Genomic DNA, 12,500 nt, shown 5'->3' on the forward strand with positions numbered 1-12,500 from the left:
CACACACACATGCACCACACACACAAATGCACACACACACACACACACAGACAAGCTCAAACTCACATACACGCACACACATGCACACACACGCACACTCACTCACAAACACACACCCACACACACAGACCCACCCACCCACCCAAACACACACACACACACACACACACACACACACCCAACCACCCACTCACACACACACACATACACAAAAACACACCTACACGCACACACACACACATAAGGACGCACACACACACGCACACACTCACACACACACGCACAAACACACGCACACACCCGCACACACACAAGCACACAAACACACGCACAAACACCCACACACCGAAACACACCCACCCACACACACGCAAACACACACACACACAAACAAGCACGCACACATCAACACACGCACACACACCCACACACCCACGCGTACAGACACACACACACACACACGCACACACACACACACACACACACACACCTACTCACACTCACACGCACATACACACACACACACCACAAACACACACCCCTCCCCACGCGCACACACCCACTTATCCATACCCACCCACACACAAACACATAAACACACATACACGCACACACACACACACCCACCCACCCACCCACACATACCGACCCACCCACCCACCCACCCACACACCCACCCACACACCCACCCACACACCCACCCACACAATCACACACACATACACCTACTCACTCACACACACACACACACACACACACCCCCCACACACACACACCAAGCCACACACACCCACCCACCCACACATACCCACCCACAGACACGCACACACACACACACCCACCCAAACACACACCAACCCAACCACATCCCACACACCCACCCACCTACTCACCCACACACCCACCCACCCACTCACACACACCCACACACATCCACACACCCACATACACGCACACACACATACACACACAAACACACACGAACACATCAACACACGCGCGCACACACACACACACACACCCACAAACACACACACACCCACCAGTCCACACACCCACCCACCTACTCACCCACACACTCACACACACACAACCCCCACTCACACACACACACACACACACAAACACCAGCACACACACACACACACACAAACACCAGCACACACACACACACACACACACACATCCCACACACCTACCCACCTACTCACCCGAACACTCACCAACACACACCCCTCACTCACACACACACACACACGCGCCCACACACCCACCCACACACACACACCGACACACACCCAGCCACCTAGTCACCCACACCCATACACACACGGACGCATACACAAACACGACCACATGCGCACACACACACACACACACACACTCGCACACACATACACATACACACACACACGCACACACATAAGCACACAAACACACGCACACACGCACACACACCCACCCACCCACCCACACACACACACACACAAAAAGACACACACACACACGCACACATCCATGCACACACACACGCACACACACACACAAACACACACACACACAGACACACACACACACACACACACACACCTACTTACACGCACACATGCATACACAAACACACAAACCACGCACACACCCCCCAAACACACACACCCAACCACACACACCCACCCATCCAAACACACACACACACACACAAACACACATACACGCACACACACAAACCCACCCACCCACACACACTTACCCATCCACCCACCCATGCACACACCCACCTGCACAAACACACACACACACACTCACTCACTCACACACACACCCACACCCACACCCACACACACACACACCCACACACACCCACACCCACACCCACACACACACATACCAAGCCACACACCCCCATGCACACACACCCACCCACCCACACACGCACACACACACACACACAGACATGCACGCACACACACACACACGCACACAAACACACACACACGGACAAGCACAAACTCACACACACGCACACACGCACACTCACTCTCAAACACACACTCACACCAACACACATCCCACACACCCACCCACCTACTCACCCACACACCCACACACACAAACACCCCCCCACTCACACGCACACATGCACACACACACACACACACATACATAGATCCCACACACCGACCCACCTACCCACCCACACACCCCTACTCACACCCCACACACACACACACACACGCACATACCGACACACACCCCCAGCCACCCACCCACACACACACACACGCAAGCACACATACACCCACGCACCCACACACCCACACCTACACCCACACACACACACACCCACACACACACCCACACCAACACACCCACACCCACACAGACACACACACACACACACCAACACACACCCACCCACCCTCACACACCCATCCACACACGCACACCCCCACCCACACACGCGCACACACACACGCACACACAAGCACACACACGCACCAAAACACACATACCCACCCATCCACCCACACACCCACCAACCCACCCACACACACTCACCCACACACACCCACCCACACAAACACACACACACACACACCAACTCACCCCCCCCCCACACACCCACACACACACGCAGACCCACAACCACACCCACACCCACACACACACACCAAGCCACACACACCCATCCAAACACACACACCCACCCACACACGCACGCATACACACACAAACATACACACACACACACACGCACACATCAACACACACACACACACACACACGTATACACACACGCACGCACCCACACATACACACACCCACATCCCACACACCCACCCACTTACTAACCCACACATCCACATACCCCCCCCCACTCACACCCACATCCACACACACCCACACACACACACACACCCATACTGATGAGAAGCCTCGAGCCAAGGGACCTACAACAAGAGCCATGGCCAGGAGAATACAAGAGGAATGGGCCTTAAATGCGCATACAAGGCCCAAGATGAACTTCACATGGGCCAAGGAAGATGTGAAGACCTAGCCTAGGATATTTTGCTTGTAAATACTAGATTAGGATTTTATTTTAGGCTTTGTATTTTGGGCCCAGTAGAATAGGATTTTCTTTGGGCCATGTATTGGGCCTTAGAGGAAATTGGGCTTTAGAAGTAATTTTGGACCAAAAAGGGGAATTGGGCCAAATGGGCCAAGAGTAGTGTGTCTACTCTAGAAAAGCCTAGAAGCTTCTCAAACTTGCTCTCCAAGGATGAGAGTTAGCTTCCCATGGCAAGACAAGTGTGACTTGCTTAGGTGGCAAGTCACACCTCCCACATGCTCCGTTTTGGCTCCAAAATTCAACTTTCTAGACTCCTTTTTCCCTCCACTTTTTGGAGACCCCTTGGTCTCATTTTAGCCTATAAATAGAAGGCTTAGGAGATGTATTTTTCAGCTTAAAATTGAAAAATGAATTGCTGCCCAAATTTGTGCACAAATCTCTTTTGAGCTCACCTTAGAGTAAACTCTTCTCTAGTTTACTCTAGTCTTCTTCCTTAGGAGTTGGCCTCACCTCTCTTAAGAATCCTTTCACCTACACCAAACCAAACACCTTAAGCTTCTTTCCTTCATGCTTCCGCATCCAACACCATCCATGGAGCCTCCATTCTTCATGCAAGCTTCAATGGAGACAAGAAGAAGCCATCATGTGGTATCATGAGCCTTGGTTTTAGTGAGTTAAGTGCTTTTTCTCCATTTTTTTTTTCAATTCCGTGTTGTTCATCACTTCTCCTATTTGTCTTGCTGTTTTTGTTCATTTTATTTTGAGTATTAATGTCTTTTTACTTTGGTTCATCTTCATTTGCTTCATCTTGAACCATCCTTGTGTGCTTTAGGTGTTCTATTTGGTTTCTACCATTTACTTTTCATTTTAATTGAGTATTTGTTTTTTTTTGTTCAGTTCATTCTCTTGATTCTTGATTTTATTTTGATTTTAAGATCCATATGTTTTGTCTAGAGTCATGTTTAGTCCATATATGTCATTAATTCCTTGTTTAGCTTTTAATTTTCTTTGAATTTGTTGGTGATGTGTTGCTGAATTTTTTTTCAGATTTGAGTGCAGTTTTTAATCCTTTAAAATTAACACTCTCTTCTCTCTTTGAGCCTTGGAAATGAACCTTCACATCTAGATAACCTTAGTTATCTTAATGTCCAGTGGGAATTTTCCTTGTGCTTGCTTAAAATCACCATAAACCACACTAAATTTCCTTTCAATTAATTGTGCTTTGGTGCTTTTTCATTTCTGTTTTTGAGTTCAGATTGCTATTTAGATCTTAGCAATGTCTTAGAGTCAATTTCCATTGTGTTTCATTGTGTTTCATGATCTTCTTTTGATTCCTTTAAGTTTCCTTCTCCTTTGTGCTTTTTGTTTCCATTAAAATGCAAATGATCAAGCATAGTGTGGTGGTGATTCTGTTTTGTGGTGGAAACTAGCTGCTGTAAGAGCTATAAAAAGAAAGAAAAAGAGCACAAAAAGAATACAAGCAAGTGCCGAAAAGAATCAAAAGAAAAGATCAAAAGAAAGTAGCAAAAGAAGTACACTAGAATCACTACCATCACTTGAGTTTGAGAGCATTATTTTGTTGCATTTTACTGTTGTTTCAGTTTTTGTCTGACTGCACACTGTTTGTATTTGATTTATCATAAAAAATTGGCCGGTGCAAATCCAAATCTAATTTTTGCCTCTTTTAGCTAAGACATAGACGAAAAACTGAAAAAAAGAATCATTGAAAAATGTTGAGAAATGAAAAAATGAAAAATATCTGAAGCAGAGGCCTGAATTCACGTTTTTGGACTGGCAGTGAGTGAAAAATCAAATTTCAGTGCAGTTTTCTAGCTTATTTTGGTTGTTTTTCATCCATTCTAGTGCCATTCATTAGGTAATTCATTTGAGTGCTTATCTTGTTTCTTTACCTTATTTCTAGTTTGTCATTTCTTTGGTGATCCTTTGAGTTTGTCATGGCATTATTCACTTTTGGTTTAGCAATTATAATTTTGTGCTTTTCTTGCTTTATTTCTTGACCTCTTTTGGTTTGGTTTCTATATTTGGTGCATACTTCTTTTTGGAGGTGATCTAATTTTCCTAAGGTAGCATCCTAGGAGGTGGAGTACCTAGTCCCGAAAGAGAATCCTCTTTGGTGAGATCAAGAGGAAGTGCAAGAGTGAAACACTTGTGAGGACCAAGCCAAGAAGACAAAGCCAAGAAGACCTTTTACATTTTGTGCACTTTGATTGTATTCAAATTGAGTTGTAAAATTGTAATGCTTTCCTTCTTGTGTTCATGGCCTAGTTAGGTGTCTTGGGGGAGTCTTAGGTACTCAATCCCATCTCCTAACTAGAACCTCTTCTATACATTAGTGAAGCGCTTTTAGTGGTGAAGTTTGAAGGTTCCAAGTGCCTTCTACTTCTACCATAACTTAGGCCGCATATAGCTTATAATCTTGCTTATTTTTAATTTTCTTGTTTGATAGTTTAGTGTGTGTCAACTTAGTCTTTGAATTAATTTCATTTAAGAAGTTTTATACAAAAGTTTCAAGTTCCCTTGGCTAGGAAAGACTTGGTATGTAAGCAATCCAAGTGATTCACCTCTCTTTCCTGGAGGAGAACTAAAAGCTTTTACTATCTACTTCTTCTTTGAAATTTTCTTTTAAAGACCAAAGTCTTCTAAAAAAAAATGTCTCAACCTCCTTCTCAATGTATGAGTGCTTCAAATGAAGAAGAAATAAGTTTGAAACAAATTGCCTTTGATTTGAGAGCACTACTACGTTGGAAGGAAGATGAAATAATTGCAAGGGAAAGGGGAAAACAAGAAAGAGATAGGTTTCATCAACTTTTAGATGAAGAGAGGAGGGGAACAAGAAATATGGAAAGGTTGCATGAGAGGATGAGTAATAAGAGTCAACATTTGTACTCCCACACTCCAACACTAGTCACACACTATGAAGAAGATAGTAGACTAGTTGACAACTTCTATCAACCTCCTCCTCCTCTAAGAAGAGAAAGAAGAGAGCCTAGGGAACCAAGAGCCATTAGAATAGACCTCCCTCACTTTTATGGGAAAGATGATGTTGAAGCTTATCTTGATTGGGAAATGAAGGTTGAGCAACTCTTTGCTTGCCATCAAATAAGTGAGGAGAGGAAAGTACCCTTAGCTACCCTTAGCTTCCAAGGCAATGCTATGTATTGGTGGACTGCCCTCGAAAGAGATAGGAGAATCAATCAAAGTCCCGAGGTCAAATATTGGAATGACCTCAAAGGAGCCCTTAGGAGAAGACATATTCCATCCTATTATCATAGAGAGCTAATGGATAAGCTCCAAAGACTCCATCAAAATAAAATGAAAGTGGAAGAATATAGACAAAAGATGGAGTTATATATGATGAGGGCTGGGATTAGGGAGTCCGAGGATACCACCATTGCAAGGTTTCTTAGTGGTTTAAGTCTTGAGATAAGAGATAGAGTAGAATTGTTGCCCTACCAAGACTTAAATGACTTGGTTCAACTTTGCATAAAGGTAGAGCAACAAATTTTAAGGAAAAATTTTTGAAATGACTACTCTAACTCTTATACCAAGAAAGAATTCAAGAGGGAGGGTAAACAAGTCAAAGAGGAACCCTCCAAAAGTTTCAAGAAAAAAGATAAACCAAGGGAAGGCACATCTTCACACACTCGCACTAGTGAAATCAAATGTTTCAAGTGTCTTGGTAGAGGTCATGTTGCATCTCAATGCCCCACCAAAAAGACCATGATCTTAAGGGGTGTTGACCACTATAGTAGCCAAGATGAGCAAGAAAGTGAGAGTGAGACTTCTAGTGAGGAGTCTAATGATGAGGCTAAGAAAATTGCCTATCCTTGTGAAGGAGACCTTCTAATGATTAGAAGACTTCTTAGCAACCAACCCATTCCAAAAGAGCCAACACAAAGAGAGAACATCTTTCATACAAGATGTAAAATTTTAGAAAACACTTGTTCTCTCATTGTTGATAGTGGTTCATGTTGCAATTGTTGTAGTACAAGGTTGGTTGATAAGTTGGCTTTGACTATCATTCCCCATCCAAAACCTTACAAATTGCATTGGCTTAATGAAAGTAGGGATTTGACAGTCCAACATCAAGTGAAGGTCAAGTTATCCATAGGAAAATATGAAGATAATGTGCTATGTGATGTAGTACCTATGGAAGCTTGCCATGTTTTATTGGGAAGACCTTGGCAATTTTACAAACCATGCATAATGGTCTTACCAATGAAATCACCTTCACTCATAAGGATAGAAAATTTGTCTTGCATCCTTTATCACCATCCCAAGTGGTAGAGGATCAAATCCAAATGAGAAAGAAGTTGGAAAAGGAGAGAAAAGAGGATAAAAAAAAAGTCCTCCCTCTCTCCCAAAAAAAAGTAACTAAAGATGAATCTGAGGTGGGAGAGATTGGTGTTCCTTCTCCCAAGGTCATTCAACATGAGAACATTTTGACTATAAAATCTTTGAACCAAGTTCTCAATGATGAACAACCTTCATGCCTCTTGTTGTGTAAAGGAACACTCACATGTACTGCCACAACTCTTGAACGTAAGAATCTACCTCCTAAAATTGAAAATCTTTTGAAAGAGTTTGAGGATATATTCCCTAAGGAAGGGCCTATTGGGCTTCCTCCCTTTAGAGGAATTGAACATCAAATAGATTTAGTGCCTGGGGCTAGTCTACCAAATAGACCAGCCTATAGGACAAATCCTCAAGAAACAAAGGAGATAGAGTCTCAAGTCCAAGAGTTGTTGGAGAAGGGTTGGGTTCAAAAGAGCCTTAGCCCTTGTGCTGTGCCTGTTTTGTTAGTACCTAAAAAGGATGGGAAATGGAGAATGTGCTGTGATTGTAGAGCCATAAATAACATCACCATTAAATATAGGCATCCAATCCCTAGGCTTGATGACATGCTTGATGAGTTGCATGGGTCCCTCATGTTTTCTAAAATTGATCTAAAGAGTGGTTATCACCAAATAAGAATCAAAGAAGGTGATGAGTGGAAAACCGCTTTTAAGACCAAATTTGGACTATATGAGTGGTTAGTGATGCCCTTTGGGCTTACTAATGCACCTAGCACATTCATGAGGCTAATGAACCATGTCCTTAGAGAGTGCATAGGAAAGTTTGTGGTTGTCTATTTTGATGATATCTTGATTTATAGCAAGAGCTTGCATGAGCACATAGACCATCTGAGGTCTGTCCTTACCATCCTTAGGGTAAATAGTTTGTTTGCTAATAAAGAGAAATGTACTTTCTGTGTAGATAGTGTAGTTTTCTTAGGTTTTGTTGTGAACAAAAATGGGGTCCATGTTGACCCTACAAAAATAAAGGCCATCCAAGAATGGCCTACTCCTAAAAATGTTGGAGAGGTTAGGAGCTTCCATGGTTTGGCAAGCTTTTATAGGAGGTTTGTTCCTAACTTCTCTACTTTGGCTTCACCCCTCAATGAACTTGTCAAGAAAGATGTATCTTTTAATTGGGGTGAAAAACAAGAGTCTGCTTTTCAGCAACTCAAGGAAAATCTCACCAATGCACCCATTCTAGCTTTACCAAACTTTTCAAAAACCTTTGAGCTAGAGTGTGATGCATCCGGTGTAGGAATAGGTGCTGTGTTGTTGCAAGGAGGGCACCCAATTGCTTATTTCAGTGAAAAACTTCATGGTGCCTCCCTCAACTATCCCACCTATGATAAAGAATTGTATGCCTTAGTTAGAGCCCTTCAAACTTGGGAACACTACCTTGTGTCGAAAGAGTTTGTCATTCATAATGACCATGAGTCGCTAAAATATTTGAAGGGCCAACATAAGCTGAATAAAAGACATGCTAAGTGGATGGAATTCTTGGAACAATTTCCTTATGTGATAAAGTACAAGAAGGGCAAAAGTAATGTGGTGGCTGATGCCTTGTCTAGAAGGCACACCTTGTTTTCAAAATTGGGAGCCCAAATTCTTGGATTTGATCACATTCCAGAAATGTATAATCAAGATTCTGAGTTTTCCTCTACTTATGTTGAATGTATGGAAAGACCTCAAGGAGGTTTCTATGTGAATGAGGGGTATTTGTTTAAAGAAGGAAAAATTTGTATTCCCCAATGTTCACAAAGAAAACTCCTTGTTCAAGAAACACATGAAGGGGGATTAATGGGTCATTTTGGGGTAGAAAAAACCCTAGGTCTTTTAAAAGAGAAATTCTTTTGGCCCCATATGAGGAAGGATGTCCAAAGGCATTGTAATAGATGTATTTCATGCTTACAATCTAAGTCTAAAATAATGCCTCATGGATTATACACCCCCTTGCCTGTTGCTTCAGCCCCTTGGGAAGATATAAGTATGGATTTTGTCTTAGGACTCCCAAGAACACAAAGGGGTTTTGATTCCATTTTTGTGGTGGTAGATCGTTTTAGCAAAATGACACACTTTATACCCTGCCACAAAGTGGATGATGCTAGCAACATTGCTAGGCTTTTCTTTAGAGATGTGGTCAAGCTTCATGGTATACCCCGCACCATAGTTTCTGATAGAGACACCAAGTTCCTTAGCCACTTTTGGAAAACACTTTGGTCAAGGTTAGGAACTAAGCTTAATTTCTCTACTTCATGTCACCCACAAACTGATGGGCAAACTGAAGTTGTTAATAGGTCTCTGTCTACTATGTTAAGGGCAATTTTGAAAGGGAACCACAAATCTTGGGATGAATGCCTTCCCCATATTGAGTTTGCCTACAATAGAGTAGTTCATAGGACTACTAAAATCTCTCCATTTGAAGCTGTTTATGGCTTTAATCCTCTCACTCCCATGGACTTGCTACCACTTCCTACATCTTTTGATTTTATTCATAAAGAAGGGGTGGCAAAATCTGATTTTGTTAAAAAAATGCATGAAAAGATTAAAAGCCAAATCCAGCAACAAACAGAGAGGTATGCTAAGTACAACAATAAGGGGAAGAGGGAAATGATTTTTGAAGAAGGGGATTGGGTGTGGCTACACCTTAGAAAAGATAGATTTCCTAAGCAAAGGAAGTCTAAACTTAGTCCTCGAGGTGATGGTCCCTTTAAAGTGCTGAAAAGAGTAAATGATAATGCGTATAGGCTAGAGTTGCCTGAAGGCTATGATGTGCATGCCACCTTTAATGTTGCTGACTTAATACCTTTTGCAGGTGGTACAAATGATGAGGCAGAGACTACAAATTTGCGGACAAATCCTTCTCAAGAGGGAGGGGATGATGAGAAGCCTCGAGCCAAGGGACCTACAATAAGAGCCATGGCTAGGAGAATACAAGAGGAATGGGCCTTAAATGCGCATGCAAGGCCCAAGATGAACTTCACATGGGCCAAGGAAGATGTGAAGACCTAGCCTAGGACATTTTGCTTGTAAATACTAGATTAGGATTTTATTTTGGGCTTTGTATTTTGGGCCCAGTAGAATAGGATTTTCTTTGGGCCATGTATTGGGCCTTAGAGGAAATTGGGCTTTAGAAGTAATTTTGGACCAAAAAGGGGAATTGGGCCAAATGGGCCAAGAGTAGTGTGTCTACTCTAGAAAAGCCTAGAAGCTTCTCAAACTTGCTCTCCAAGGATGAGAGTTAGCTTCCCATGGCAAGACAAGTGTGACTTGCTTAGGTGGCAAGTCACACCTCCCACATGCTCCTTTTTGGCTCCAAAATTCAACTTTCTAGACTCCTTTTTCCCTCCACTTTTTGGAGACCCCTCGGTCTCATTTTAGCCTATAAATAGAAGGCTTAGGAGATGTATTTTTCAGCTTGAAATTGAGTAATGAATTGCTGCCTAAATTTGTGCACAAATCTCTTTTGAGCTCACCTTAGAGTAAACTCTTCTCTAGTTTACTCTAGTCTTCTTCCTTAGGAGTTGGCCTCACCTCTCTTAAGAATCCTTTCACCTACACCAAACCAAACACCTTAAGCTTCTTTCCTTCATGCTTCCGCATCCAACACCATCCATGGAGCCTCCATTCTTCATGCAAGCTTCAATGGAGACAAGAAGAAGCCATCACATACCCACACCCACACCCACACCCACACACACACCCACACATACACACACCAAGCCACACAAACCCATCCACACACACACCCACCCACCCACCCACACACACACACACATAAATACACACGCACACATCAACACACTCACATACACACACACGCACCCACTGACACACACACCCACCAACCCTCACACCCAAATCTCACACACCCACCCACTTACTAACCCACACACACACGCACACACACACACACACACACACCTACCCACCCACCCACACACCCACCCACCCACCACACCCCCCCACACCCACACACATACCCACAACCCCCACCCACCCACACACTCCCCCCCCCCCCCCACACACACACACACCCACCCACTCACACACACACACACACACATACACACACACACATACACCACACAGACACACCCCCTCCCCGACACACACACACACACACACACAAACCTGGCCACCCATCCACCCACACATACACACACACACACAGAGGCACACACACACATGCGCGCACTCGCACACACACACACACCCACCCACCCACGCCACACACACACACACACTGACACACACAGACCCAGCCACCCCCACACACATACACGCACGCGCACACATACACACACACACACACACACATACACCCACGCACACACACACGTTAACACACACACACACGCACACACACATGCACACATACATCTGCATACACACAGATGCACACACACACACTCACAAACACGCACACACACACACATACGCGCACACACACCCGCACACACACAAGCACACACACCCACCAAAACACATTGCCCACCCACCCACCCACCCACCCACACACCCATCCACACAAACACACACACACACACACCCACTCACTCACACACATACCTACCCACCCACACCTACCCACACACCCATGCACACACACGCACACACCCACACACGCACACACACACACACACACACACCCACACACACACCCACACATACACACATACACACCAAGCCACACACACCTACCCACCCACCCACCAACCCACACACCCACCCACACAAACACATACACAGACACACCCACTCACTCACACACACACACACACAAACACACACCTACCCACCCATCCACCCACACCTACCCACACAACCACGCACACACACACCCACACCGACACACGCACACACACACACCCACACATACACACATACACACCAAGCCACACACACCTACCCACACACCCACCCACACAAACACATACACAGACACACCCACTCACTCACACACACACACAAACACACACCTACCCACCCATCCACCCACACCTACCCACACACCCACGCACACACACACCACACCGACACACGCACACACACACACACACAGCCATCCACCC

This window comes from Vigna unguiculata, chromosome 11, assembly GCF_004118075.2.
Source record: "Vigna unguiculata cultivar IT97K-499-35 chromosome 11, ASM411807v1, whole genome shotgun sequence".
NCBI classification, from domain to species: Eukaryota; Viridiplantae; Streptophyta; class Magnoliopsida; order Fabales; family Fabaceae; genus Vigna; species Vigna unguiculata.